Here is a 15,414-nt window from a genome sequence, read left to right as displayed (position 1 = left end):
AGGACTTGATGACCCTAAGCTCCTTCCATGGCCCGAAAGATGGTGGCTACCCATGCAACGCTCTTCGCCGGGACTACATTTTCTGTAACGGAAAAAGAGTTGCTCAAATTCAAGCCAAGAATCTCAACCTCTCTGGTCCCTTGGCTACCACCTTTAACTAACTCACCGCACTTACCAACGTTGGCCTCTAAATTCTCTACCATTAAATTGCTTCGACGGTCTCGATATCTTGGAGGTTCTTGCGTTGGATCACAACAACCTCAATGCCACTAATGGCAGCTGGAGTCTCTCGCCGAATCTTCGGGGTTCGACTCAGTTGACCAATCTCTCTTGTATGAGTTGTAATTTGGTGGGTTCCTTGCCGAATTTTCTAGTGAAGATAATCTCTCTCTCATTCTTGAAACTTTTCGACAACAATTTGATCGAAAAGTTGCTGGTGGCACTAAACGGTACCATATTGTAGGTTTTATGGCTAAACAACCAGCATGGTGAAGGACTTACTGGGACAATTGATGTGGTTGATCACTATGATTTCACTAACAAGTTTGTGAATTCATGGAAACAAGTTTAGTGGGTCAATTCCGAAGAACATTGGAGACTTAGATTCATTGAAGGATCTTAATCTCAATGGGAACTAGCTAGTTAGGATTGTACCTAATGCATTAGGTAACATAAAATTGGACACTTTTCGACTATGAATTTTGTTCAGGTCCATGGTTGGAAATCAAATGTGATACTAATGGCAAGGTTTCTATGATTAATTTGCCAAATTTTAAGCTTCATGGGACCTTGAGTCCTTCTGTTTCAAACTTGGATTCTCTTGCTGAAATTAGAAGGTGGGCTTGGTGGAGGTGGGTCAATGACAATGGCGGTAGTGTAAAAAAGGTACGGTGATGGAAATTGGAGAAATGAGAAGATGATGGAAGTGGGGTGGTGAAGGCAGAGCGACTGGCGGTGGAGTTAGGAAGGTATAGAGAGAGGATGTTGATGGTGATGATGAAAGTAGAGAGAGGTTGCTGGAACGAGGAGATATGAGAGAAGATGGTATATATAATGATGAGTATGTGAGAAGGGTATAATTGAAAGAAAAGTTTTTTATTGACAAAAAATTAATATAAAGGGTAAAATTGAAGTGTATTTTAAACGTTAAGGACAAAATTGAATGAAATTGGATGTTAGGAATATTTTTGAAGAATTTCAAAAATATTAGGGATACAAAAACATACTTTACCTTACAAACTAAATGTCTATTGTGTGTAATTATATGTCATTATGTCTTTTAAAATTTGTGTCTCAATAACCAAACGATGAACGTGTGTTATCATGTCTATATTTTTTAAAGACACACTCACTAACCAAATACTGCCTTAGTATTTAAAAGGAAGAAGGGACAAAAATATACCTGAAAGTTTATACGCTTAACACGATTACACTTTAATCATTTAATGAGTCACGTGTGCACAGTATTTATATACTCCGGCGGACATATTTACCCTTTTGGCCACAAGTGTGTGGCTTCGTTAGTTTAAGTGGACACATGGAGGTCTTTGCTCCTTGTTGGCAACGTGACTGTGAGTGAGGTGTCCCCGTGGTGCCAACTCAGAATAAACTATTTAATTTTATCTTTAAATTATTAAATAAAATTAATTAGAAACCCTCCAGTAATTGGATTATGAAGAGTCAAGGTCCTTTATTGTTCAACGTAAAAGAGTTTGCTAGTTTACTCAAAGAAAGTTAGAAAGTTAGAAAGCCCTAGCAGAGAGGCAATGTCATTGCCGTGAAGTCCTCACTCGATTGATTGTTGGAGGAGTTCTTTGCTAGTTTACTTAAAAAAGGCAACCCATACCACAACAATGACGATCACACACTGGAGTCAGCGACGATCAAAAGGTACTAACTTTTCTATTTTCGACTATACCGATTATGATAAAAAAACGCTCTTAGATGTTTAGTTACTAGTTAGTGATTGTCCCAAAAATGAGGGTTTTCTGGATTTTGTAGTGATTATGAGAGTTTTATTTTTTCCGTAGATGTCAAGTCACATCACGCTCGTGTATCACCATAGGGGAAGGTTGGAGAGAAATTCAAAAGGGGTTTCAGTATACAGTGGAGGTCAAGTGTCATTAATACCCAGAGTCAATGTGGATACGCTGAACCTTTTTTTCATAGAAGTGTTATTCAAGGACTTGGGATATATGCATTGGAAGGATTTTTACTGAGGAAAGCCTGATGCAGGAGGTGGTATTGCTCTTAAGCTACTTAGGCTTGATATGGATGTGGTGAACATGTATGAGAATGCAATTAGAAATGATGATAGGGTGGTATATGTGTATTGGGAGCACACTGTAGACATTCCAACTGAAGTTGAGGTGGTTGATGTAGATGCAGAAGAGGTATCGACCTCTGAAACAGAACCATCCAAATGCGAACGCAAATACTGTAAACAAATCACCCAGTGGAAGGACAGAGAAGAGGGCATAAAGGACTTTAACACTAGTCAGGATTCTAAGACCAAGAAAACTAACAAACACAGTAGGCCAGAATTCATCCCAGACATCCTTAACTTCAACAAGAAGAACCAACCAAAGGGAAAGATAACAAAAAATCCAATCTGATATAGCCACTAGAGCCCAATCTCAGCCCAAACCAATCCCACCTACAGCCCAAGTCCAACCCAAACAAGTTCATCCAGCACTTGTGGCCCAATCCCAACACACACAAATTGATCCACCACCTGTGGCCCAAGCCCAAACCACACAAACTGAACCACCACCACAATCTGAATCTGGCACTCAACCACAATCCAAAGTTGTATAAAATGAGGTCCCTACCCAGGAATCAAGAGAAAATCAAAAGAACAGAAAAGCTTCTTATAAGAGGCCAGCTCCGAGTGGACAAACCTTTATGCAAGGAGGCAAAGGTGAAGCTCCTAAGATATTTGTCCCTCGTCCAAGGAGTGAGTCTTCAGAAAGTGATAATGATGACTCTGACCTAGATTACCATCAATATGAGGCTGAGGAGTTACATAGCCCTTATTCATCAGATTGTGATAGTGACTATGAGGCAGAGTGCACGGTTTGGCCTCAAGAAAATCCGAATGCTGCTTTTGGGTCAGTACATTTAGAGTTTAGGATGGAATTTGATACTATGGACCAATTCAAAAGAGCAATTAGGAAGTTCAATATACAAATTGGAAGGAGTATCATGTTTAGCCGAGTGGAGCCTATGAAGTGCAAGGCAATTTGTTGTGATGCCAACTGTTCTTGGACTATCTATTGTTCAAAGTCTAATAAACCAAAGAGCTTTCAAGTAAAAATGTTTGTGAGCCAACATGTTTGTGCAAAAGGCCACACCAACAAATCAGCTGATAGAAAGTGGGTTATTGAACAGTTAGAGGAGAAGTTAAGGGACCAAAGTGACTTTAAAACTGCTGAAGCTGAGGCATGGTTTAGGAGAGAGTTTAATGTCACCATTAACTATAAGAAGATATAGAGAGCAATGAAGAAGGCAAGGAAGAATATTGAGGGCTAGGAGAGAGAGAGCAGTATGCTGAGTTGAGGGATTATATCCTTGCCCTATTGACTGTTAACCTAGGAGCAACTATTGACATGGACACAACCCCCATGCCTGATTCCCTCTCGATTTTCAAGAGACTTTGTATATGTTTTGATGCTTGCAAAAAAGGATTCATACAAGGTTGCAGAGCATTAATTGGACTGGATGGGACATTCCTCAAAGGGTATTATGGTGGACAGTTGCTTACAGCAGTGGGGTAAGATGCTAACAATCAAATCTTCCTCATTGCATATGCAGTTGTTGACTCAAAGACAAGAGATAATTGGATATGATTTTTAGAACTCCTGCATCATGATTTATGAAACCATAGGGTGCATGATTAGAACTTCATGAGTGACCAACAAAAGGTAATTACTCACATCCTTCTTTGATTATGCATTGTTTCTTGGTTCATTTGGCAAACTGTTATTTTTTACTGTTGTTGTTTGTGTGTTTGTAGGGTCTCATACCAGTCATGGAGCAGGTTATGCCCCAAGTTCATCATCATTATTGTGCAATGCACATTTAGGGTAACTTCACTAAAGGGGGGAAGGATAAGCAGTTGAAGGAGCAGTTTGGGAATGTTGTAGAGCCACCATTGTTCATGAGTTTGAGGCTACAATGATGATGTTAAAGGGAATCAACAATGCTGCCTGGAAATACTTAGATAGACTTGACCCAAAGATTTGGACAAAGGCACATTTTAGTGAGTGGTCGAAAGTGGACAGTGTGACTAACAATAACTGAGACATTCAACGAAAAGATTCTGAATTACAGAGGCAAGCCAATCATTACAATGTTGGAAGAGATCAAAGTACATATCATGAGGGTTATGACAAAGAACAAAAAGTCTCTTAGTAGCTATATTGGTTCGGTTGCACTAAGACAACTTAGTAGGCTTGAGGGAGAAAACGAAGAATGCAATAAATGGACTCCCACATGGGCAGGTGATGACAATGGAGAAATATATGAGGTTGAAAAATATCCTACTAAAATAACTGTGGACTTAGGAAATCAGAAGTGCACCTGTAGATTTTGGCAGCCCACAGACTTGCCTTGCAGGCATGCTTGTGAAGCACTTGTTCTGAGAGGTCATAAACCAGAAGATCAAATTCATAACTGGCTGGGAATGTCAGCATATAATACAACATATCAACATAACATCAACCCTGTACCAAGTAAAGAATTTTGGGATAAGGCTGAAGGATATCCCCCACCTCCTCATTATAAGACACCTATTGGCTGACCAACAAAAAAGAAAAAAAAAGGAGAGAAATGAAGTAAGACCGAACCCCAACTCACACAAGCATAAAGGAGATATGGAACAATTATTTGCAAGTACTGTGGTGAGATATGAATGTGTTGTATTATTATTCAAATTGAAAAAACTTATAATATTATATTTACATCAAGACATGTGTATATATTGTAGAGTGGCCACAACAATAGGAGTTGTAAAAAAAAGCTTGATGATATGGCTGATGAGGTAGCAGCTATAGAAGCAGAGGAAGCTGCTGCTGCAACTGAAAACCAAAACCAACCAAAACCTGCATAGTCGCCACCACCACAAGAGAACCCTCCAACTAATGCATCCCAAAAACAGAACCCTAATCATGCAGCTACAGCTCCAAGACCTAAATCTAACCCTGTGGTCTCAACTGAAATAATGAATGCTGCAAGTCCAACTATGAAAGAGAGGTTTCAGCAGTTCATGTCAACCCCAAGTCTAAGACAACAACCTGTCCCTGGCCCAAGACCATCAAAGCTGGTCCCAAGAGGAGTTCCTGAGAGAACTACTGACCCAACTATACCAACTGTAAGAACTATAATTAATTAACCACTTAATTAATTAATTTAATTATCCAAAATAGGATCCAAAAATTTAGAATATTAATTAAAAAATTTAAATATAATTTTTGGACTCAGTAGATTTTTTTGAGTTAGAAAATTGCGTAAAAACGCGTACTAGTAAATTAGCCGGCAGTACCGGCTTAAATCTGTCCAGTACTGTGTGAGAGCGGTAAAAACAATAGAAAAACTTATAAAAACATTTGAAGTTGAAAATCGAGCGCTAATTTTAAAGGTTTGCCCCAAAATTGGGTTAAACGGACCAAAAACGCTAATGGGTTGTACTGGACCCAAATTGGGCCCAAACCCAACATATATATGTGTGTTAATGAGACCCATTCAGCCTCAGAAACACAAAACCCAGCAGCTGAAGTGAGGTTGAAGAAGAGAGAAAACCCTCCATTGTCACTATTCACCTTCAACTTCATTCAACCATAACTTGAGCTACGGTCCTCTGAAATGGCACGCGAAACTCTTGCCGAGATCGTTAGTTCTATCTAACTTTTGTAGCTAAGATTTCGAATTTCACTCCCCGTTCTTCTGCTCTAAAAAATTCGAAATTTAAGGTTTTGGTTTTGAGTGGATTTTGTATTTTCAATTGATTAAGTGGTATCTAAGGTTGGGCTATTGGTAGTTTGTGCCCCAAACACCATCAAGAAAGGTAAGAAAACTCTTTATCCTTGTGAAATTGTATATTTAAGAACCCTAGTTATTGATTTGTGATTAATTATGTATGTCTAGCTTAAATTGTGATTATTGGAACATTGGTTCTTGAGTTGGTGGATTGTCGGTGAATTGAGGCTTGTTGGAGTCCAAATTTGGTGCATAGAGCATATTGGGAATCAGCCAAGATATGGTTTCGATTTTCTCTATGTAATATGTAATATTTCTGGACACTTAGGATAGTAGACCATAGGATAGGATTGAAATGAATATTGGTTATTTGAATTGTGATTGTGTTATATGCATGTTGATGGAATGGTTGAGATATGATTGTGGTAGAATGTTAATAGGACGATGATAAATGATAAATGATGCTTGTATGAATGGATTATTATTGATGAATAAGGTTGTTGAGATTGATTGGGGAATTGGTGAAAGAATGATAAATTAGATGTGAAAATGATGGAGAAAATAAAATGGTAAATGATGCAATGTATGGTTGTGATTGTGAGTGTGGATGGTGAGATTTGGTATGTATTAGGCTGTTTATGAAATGGTTTTGGGTTGTGAAGTTTGGAAATTTTGAGAACCTTGCTGATTTTGTAAAACTTGGTTTTTTACGAACTTTGACGGATCATAACTTGAGCCTCAAACATTGAAATTGGATGAACTTTATTTTAAATTAAAGGTTATCTCAAGAGCTTTAAAATGATATAAAGTTTGAGGAAATGGAGTTTTGTAGAGGAAGTTATAAATATTTAAAGTTTGGTGTTTAAACTGAAAATTTTGCACGTTACAAAATTTTATAAATTTGGAGGGGCATGCGTACGCGAGTACCTCCATACGCGGGCGTGCGTCTCTGCCAGGCCTTCTTGCGTACGCGGCCTATGCATGCATACACGGGATGGGCCAAAAACTCAATGATGCGTATGTGGCCCCAATGCACCATACGCGAGTGGTGGTCTCTATCAAGCACTCCTGCGTACGCGGCCCATGGATGTGTACGTGGAATGGTCCAAATTTGGAGTGTGCGTACACAGAGACCTTGTTTTGCTGAAAATATTTTTTCTTCGTTTTTAAGGATTTTCTTGCTTTCTAAACTTCTTTAAATTGCTGTTTAAGAGTATTATCTAGTAATTAGGCCCTAAGTTTAATAGAGAAGAATTAGTGACTTAAATATGTGGAATTTTACATAAATTTAGAAGATAGAGCCTTAGGTTTTTGGAGTAGTGAGGGTGGATTAGTTGAGTGAGATGGAAATGTACTGTAATGATGATTTATATGATGAATTGTGGAGTTATGGATTTGATGATGTTTGAGATGAGTCTAGGACTCGAAGTGTAATGTTGGCTTTACTGAGTTCTGAAAATGATTTCTAAAAACCACTGAGATATTGTTTTATACTGAGATTGTTGAGACGCTATGCGCCTGGCAATGACGGTTGGTTAATCCCACTTGTCGAGGTCGCGTTGGCAGCGTAAGGACAGTTGGTTTATCCCACTCACATCCTTTCGGACCACAAGAGTGTGGCCGGCACTATATCCGTAGGTAGTGTGCCCGACACTATATTGGTGGGGGGGGATCCCACTTATATTCGTGACCGAAAGGCGACATTCCCATGGGAATGTGTCGGGTTGGCGACAACGTGATATCACAGCCAAATAAGACAGACATTCATCATGTGCATATTCTATATGTTTTCTTGTTTTGCCGACTTGCATTGTTTGCCTAATTGTATAACATGTTTAATTACTCCTTGAATTACTTGATATACATGATTCTACTTGTGTTTTACTTGTATTGCTATTACTTGTATTTTCTACTGGGATTGAGGAGGTTCGGAAGGCGGTGACGATGGGATCGCATGGAGGTTAGACTGGTGAAGGCTGTGGGATAGCGGTGAACTGATAGTTTAGAAATCCCCTAAATTAGTTGACTTGTTTAAGGATTTGTTTATCTGTTTTATAAGCTTGAATATTATGATTGATGTGAAGATCTATGATTGCCTTCGGCGTCCCGGAGTCTTATATCTTACATTACTGGACACTGTTACCATACTGAGAACCTCCGGTTTTCATACCATATTCTGTTGTTATTTTTCAGATGCAGGTCGTAACCCACCTCGGTAAGTTCCATGATGGTGACAGAGCGGAGGATCTTTAACATATTTTGGAGTCTTTTGGATATTATCTTTTAGTACTCTCACTTTTGTATTTTATTTGCCTCAGAGGCTAACTTTGAGAGAGATGATGTATATGCTGTTTTAGCCTTCAAAACTCTGTATGTCTGTATATACTAGTTGGCCTAAATTCTGCGGGCTAAGGCTAGTACTTGCGAGTTGTGACTATTATGTTTATATATCTACATATACCTTGTTATGTTGAATCTATATCTTGTGCCTTATTGATTTTAGCTTTGTGTGAATGATTGCGCTTTTGTAACTCTGTTTTTGAGCTTATTTCTTCATCGGGCTTTTAAAATTACTATCTCTTTCTATATATACTATTGTATAAGCCTTAGAATTGTCATGACCTTTAATTATCCTTTGCTTTACGGCATGAGGTAGGACTTAGGGTAATTAGGATGTTACACCAACTGACCAAGGTGGCCCAAGTGGAGGTGGGACCATGCAAGGAACTGCAACTAAGAAATAGGACCCAGAATGAAGGCATGCTGCATGTTTTCTTTTTCTTGGTTATTAGGCTATTTAAAAAACCTTTGGATAAGACTATGTTGTTTATGATGATACACTTTTTTTTTTTTGGTTTTTGGTACTATGTGACATGTAATATAGAAGTGACTTTGCATCTTAATTAGGTATTTTAGCCTTGTATGGAAACTCAGTGATTAATATCACTACTATGACTATTTTGTTATTATAATGAAGTAGAGACTTCTAAATATGTTCTTGGGTATTATTGGTGATACAATGACAATGAATTGCTTGGTTATGAGTCACAGTCAGTACCATTAAAACTGACAATTGCTTGTTTTGTCCTTAATTTGCATTACACAGGTTTAGTCTACTTTGTTTTGTCAATAGTTTCTGTTACACAGAGTACAATATGGAATTTACAATGAAATATAGCTTTTTTTTTTCATTTATTCAATGTAAGTTTCAAAATGATTACACATAATCTTCACTTCTGAGCATATATAATAAAAATTCATAATGTACAAAATTTCAACCCCAAACAAATGACCATAACTGTATTCTTAATACACTTTATTTCACCACTAATCTGATTAAATATCTTCTATAATTTTTGCACATCTTCTTCCACCTTTGTTGCACGGTCTGTAAGCTCAATCATATTCTGGTATGATTGTTTTCATGGCCTTTGTAAACTCCGAGTAATTAGTGAATAATTAGTTAATAAATTAATTATTAATCAAATAAATTAGAAAATGAAATTTTATGATTTAGCGAGGTAGAACTAATTAAAATAAGAATTTTAACACTAATTTTAAAAAATTTGGCTTAAAATTGGGCCGAACCGGGCCCAATGTGCCCAAGCCCACTCACCTTACTCTATACATAAGCTGCAATCAGCCTTCTTTCTCCCCTTCTTCATCAAGCACGCTGAAAGAGTGAAACTCTTGGGAGGAAGAGAATCACTATTCACACCTCACTTGTTTCGCCCATAACTTTTGATTTGAAGCTCCGATTGATGAGCCGTCAGCGGCTACGTGTTCGTCTTGGAATCATCTTCATTTCTATCCAAACAAAATGGTAAGAAACTCTGTATATTATGCCAGTTTCTTTCCCCTTTCTGAATTCACATTTTAGTGTGAGTATTAAGTGATTTTTGTGATTTTGATGGTTTAGGGATACTCTAGCGGTGGATAATTATTGGGTTTTGTCCACTGAATCTGTGGGTAAGGTAAGGAATCATTACTTTCCTTCTAATTTGTCAATTTCATGAGATTAGGATATTGAAGATTTGTATGTATATGGAATTATATGATATTAGGTTGTATATATGTGAAATTGAAGTCAAATTGGCGAAGTGGTATACTTGAATTGGAGCTTTTGGTGGCTGGAACCTATAGCACTTAATTTGGAACCTTGGAGGCTTGAATTAAGGTATTTGAGTTTAGGGAGAAATCGGCCAAGGTATGGTTTAGGTTTCACGTATTTAATATATAATGTTCTGTGAAAACTTAGGCTAGATTACCATAGGATAGGTTGGAATGCATGAAAACGTTCAATGCTTAGCACCCTTGATGATGATTATGATGTGAATTGAATATGTGTTCGATGATTGTTGTGTATATTGGTAATAGTATGTTAATTGGTGAATTGGTGGTAAATGATAGGAAGATATGAAGATATATATTGAGTAAGTGGACATATGTTAATGTTATTGATGAAAAATGATGAAATTAGGTTGAAATTGTGTAATAACGAAGTACGATTGAAGGTGGTGTGATATGAACAATTTAGTATGGTGTTAGTGTGCTTTGATATATTATTGAGTTGATTGTTGGTATAGAAGTTTGGTTTTGAGTTTAGTTTTAATGAAAATTGAGGTTTGAAGGTTTTTATATAAAACTAATTTTTAGCCAAATTTCGGAAAGCCATAACTTGGCTTCCGCACCACCAAATTAATTCAAACATATTTTAAATGAAAATTGGGTCCGTGAAGTTTATGTCGTTCGGAGAACGGATGAAAAATATTTTAAAACAAAAAAGTTATGCGTGTCGGAAGTTTGGAGTGCAAAGTTGAAAATTCTGCAGCATTCAGCATTTTTGCTGTTCTGCATAACTTGCGTACGCGACCACTGTACACGACGCGACCGACCTATTCGGAATGAGCATCTCGCGTATGCGAGACCTTTCAGTAAATGCACTCCCACGCGTATGCGTGGCCCACGCATACGCGTGACCCCTGTTTTTAGCAAATGGGATTTTTTGTGTTTTAAACATGATTTTAGACTTCTAAACCTCTATTTTCACTCTTTTAATCCTAGATCTTGGTAGTATGCCTAGTAATGAGATGAAGTTAGGGAAGAGGAGGTACTTTGGAGGTGAAGTAAGGTTAGAAAGTGATATATATATGTATTAAAGAGTTCTTCTCTCATAGTTATCTCTTACGCGAGTGATGCAATTTTATGTTTAACACTTTGCTTAACTTTTCTTCACAAGCTTCTAGTTAACATTCCTTTCAACTATTATTATTATATATAATTTTTTACTTTTAGAGGTCGTAATACGTTGCCACCTCAGCTTTATGACTTAAGCATAAGGCTTTGTGTGGTAGGGTATTACAGCCTTTCTTTAGATTTAACCTCTGTCTCCACATTTCTTAGTTTTTCTTCAACTTTGTCTAGTCAAACAAAATATTCACACCGATATTCAGCACTTTGAAAATTTGACACAATAATTGAAAGGGATATAGAAGGGAAGAAATGGATGAAACCCTAAAGCCAGTAAGAAAAAGCAACGCAATTTGAAAACCTACCTCCCATAGAGGACATCGCAGAAACAATCTGTCTGGATTCCAGTCTGTTCTAGACTTCAGTACCACTGCTTCAATCCCGTGAAAACACTTACCATTGTTGTAGTCAAATTTCTTCTTCTTGTTCCTGTTCCTCAATAACAAAGATCTACCACCAATAGCACTACCACAATTTAAGGATAACGAGCTTGATTTTTCCTGGAATGAACCCATGTTCTTCCCTATCCGTTAGAGTTTCAACACAAAGCATCTTATTTCTGAAGATAAAAAAGAGAGAGGGTTTCTAATTAATTATCTTTAAAAAATTTAAAGATAAAATTAAATGGTTTATTCTGAGTTAGCACCAAGGGGAGACCTCACTCACAATCATGTTGCCAGCAAGGTGCAAAGACCCCACATGTCCACTTAAACTAACGAAGCCACACGCCTGTGGCCGGAAGGGTGAATGTGTCTACTGGAGTGTATAAATACTATTCACGCGTGACTCATTAAATGATTCAAGTGTAACTTGTCCAGTGTTAGAAAATTATTTAATTTTTTAATTTGTTTGTGTGAAATACATATATTAATTATAATCACAGATTATGCTATTTCAAATTAAATAACTTATATAATGGTGATCTCAATTATTGTTATAAAGGCTAAATTGAATAAGTCATAATTACTTATGATTTGGAATTAAACGATAATAAAACCAGATATTATATTTTGGATTTTAGATAATTATCTTTTGGATTTTAGTATATTATCTTTTAGACTTTAGATACTATTTTATTTGGGTTTCAGGGTTTAATGGGAGCCATGCTCAAATATAAATAGTGCCTTCAGGGTTTCGGTCCCCAATATACCAAAGCCGCCTAAGCAACTCTTTCCCCATTAGAGAAGTTGCAATTCAGCCGCCTAGGGATACAGAAGGTTTTGGTTGAGGAAGATCGAAAGAATCACAAGATTCAAACTCTTCCCATCATGATTCTTGTTTATGAATTCAGGTACACTTTCACATTCAAGTATTTTATTTCTTAATAATTTAACATGGATAATCTTCGGGCTAAGAAATTCTGAGAAAATTTTCAACAAGTGGTATCAGATTCGTCTATTATTAAATCATTACTCTCGTTACGGGTATCTATAGTTAATTCATGAAAAGTCCCAAGTATTGGATGTTTTCAAGTATTTCAAAGTTGAAGTTGAACTTCAACTTAGGAAGAAAATTAAAGCTGTCAAATCTGATCATGGTGGTAAATACTACGAAAGATATGACGGTTTAGGTGAGCAACGTCCCAGGCCTTTTGCTCTTTTTCTAGAGGAGTGTGGTATTGTTCCGCAATATATCATGTCAGGAAAACCTAACATGAATAGTGTTGCAGAGTGAAGGAATCAAACTCTTAAGGACATTGTGAGAAGTATGATTAGTCATTATTCCTTGCCTGAATTACTATAGGAGAAGTCTTAAAGACCGCAGTGTACATCCCTAATAGGGTGCCAAGCAAAGCAGTTAACAAAACCCCTTATGAAATTTGGACTGGAAAAAGGACCAATATAAAGCATTTGCACATTTGGGGATGTCCAACTGAGGCGCGACCTTATAGGCTACATGAAAGAAAATTTGACTCAAGAACAATTAGTTGCTACTTTGTTGGTTACGCTGAGTGTTCACGGGGGTACAAGTTTCACAATCTTGCATCAAGGTCTATTTTGAAATGGAAAATGTGAGATTTCTTGAGGATGTTAAGTTTGGAAGGGAAGGAAATATCAGGAATGTTGCTTTTGATGAGGATTCTATAACTGATAATGATCAGGTCTTTATACCTATTATTGTTCAAGACACAGTTATAGTACAAGAGCACAATGAGAATCCTACTGTAGATCCAGTTAAAGTACAAGAGAATAATGAGAATATCATTGTTACTCAAGATACTGCTACAGCACAGGAAAAATAATGAGAATCCTCCTCAATCCTAATCCATATAGCAAGCTCAATAATCTCAAGAAATGTCATTAAGGAGATCCAACAGAGAAAAGAGAAAATTTATCTATGATCTCAAACAAGTTTTTCGTCAATGCTATCACAAATTTAATCAAGTCATTACCTCATTTGGTTTTGAGATAAATATTATAGATGAATGTGTATACCGCAAGTTCAGTGGGAGGAAATACTTTTTTTTGTCTTATATGTTGATGACGTTCTACTTGCTAGTAACGATATAGGCTTGTTGCATGAAACTAAGAAATTTCTACCGAACAAATTCGAAATAAAAGATCTTGGTGATGCCTCTTTTATATTAGGAATCGAGATACTAAGAGATCGCTCGCAAGGTATTCTTGGATTATCACAAAAGAACTATATTGAAAAGATTTTAAGTAGATATGACATGGAAGGTTGTAGACCAATGGACACACCCGTAGCTAAAGGAGACAAGTTTAGTTTCAAGCAATGCCCTAAAAATGATCTTGAAAGAAAAACAATGCATGATTAAACCTTATGCATCAGCACTAGGAAGCTTAATGTATGCTCAAGTCTGCACACGTCCCGATATATCATTTATAGTGGGAGTGTTTGGTAGATACTTGAACAATCCGGGCATGGATCTTGGATAGCTGTTAAATGCGTAATGCATTATCTAAAAAAGAGAACAAAGGATTACATGCTTACTTGTCGGATATCAGAAAATTTGGAGATCATTGAGTACTCTGATTTCGATTTCTTGGCATACTGTTACGAAACTTTGTCACTTAACTTCGTATAGTAGATGACATTGAAAGGCCATTGAAAATATTTTGTGACAGTAAGTCAATAGTACTATACTCCAACAAATAATAAGAACTTGACAAAATCGAAGCATATAGACAATCAAGTTCTTAGTTGTCAAGGAGAAAGTTCAAGAAAAAAATAGATTTCCATAGAACATATAGAAACAGAGTATATGCTAGCAGACCTATTAACTAAGGAATTGATCCCTAAATCTTTCATGGGCACACGGCTCGGATGGGTGTCAATATTTATGATACTTTGGTTTAGTGGAAGTTTATTTTATGCTATATGTCCTATGAGAGATATTGAATTATTTTTCTGCAGAATTAAGTTGATGGTTTATTTCATGTTACATGAAATGTTCATTTTACAATATTTGTTTTGTATTTTATCTCAATAAAATTTTAAAATTGGACCAACTGGAAATAAACATGCATGAGATCACTTGGCATGTAATTTCCATATTACTCATCCAAATTTAATCTATGTCGTTAAATATATTAGTATAGTGATCATCATGATTTAGTCATGACACTAATGTGATAAAAGCTGCGGTAATTCCATATCTAATATATGAGACGGACAAGATTGTTAAAGTAACAAGAGAAATAGCATTCAGATGCACGTATAAAGTTTATAAGATGTGATTATGTCAAGAACGAATATATATATAGCTCAAGTGGGAGATTGTTATGAAATTATTTAATTTTCTAATTTGTTTGTGGGCAATACATATATTAATTATAATCACAAATTATGCTATTTCCAATTAAATGACTTATATAATGGTGATATCAATTATTGTTATAAATGCTAAATTGAATAAGTCATAATTACTTTTGATTTGGAACTAAATGAGAATAAAACTAGATATTATCTTTTGGACTTTAGATAATTATCTTTTAGATTTTAGATATATTATCTTTTGGACTTTAAATACTATTTTATTTGAGCTTTAATGTTTAATGGGTGGCATGCTCAAATATAAATAGTGCCTTCAGGGTTTCGGTCCCAATATACCAAAGCCCCCTCAACAACTCTTTCCTCATCAGAGAAGTTGCAATTCAACTGCCTGGAGATACAGAAGGATTTGGTTGAGGAAAATCGAAAGAACCACAAGATCCAAACTCTTCC

The sequence above is a fragment of the Arachis hypogaea genome, chromosome 18, assembly GCF_003086295.3.
Source record: "Arachis hypogaea cultivar Tifrunner chromosome 18, arahy.Tifrunner.gnm2.J5K5, whole genome shotgun sequence".
Lineage (NCBI taxonomy): Eukaryota > Viridiplantae > Streptophyta > Magnoliopsida > Fabales > Fabaceae > Arachis > Arachis hypogaea.
This window is presented reverse-complemented; position numbering follows the sequence as displayed.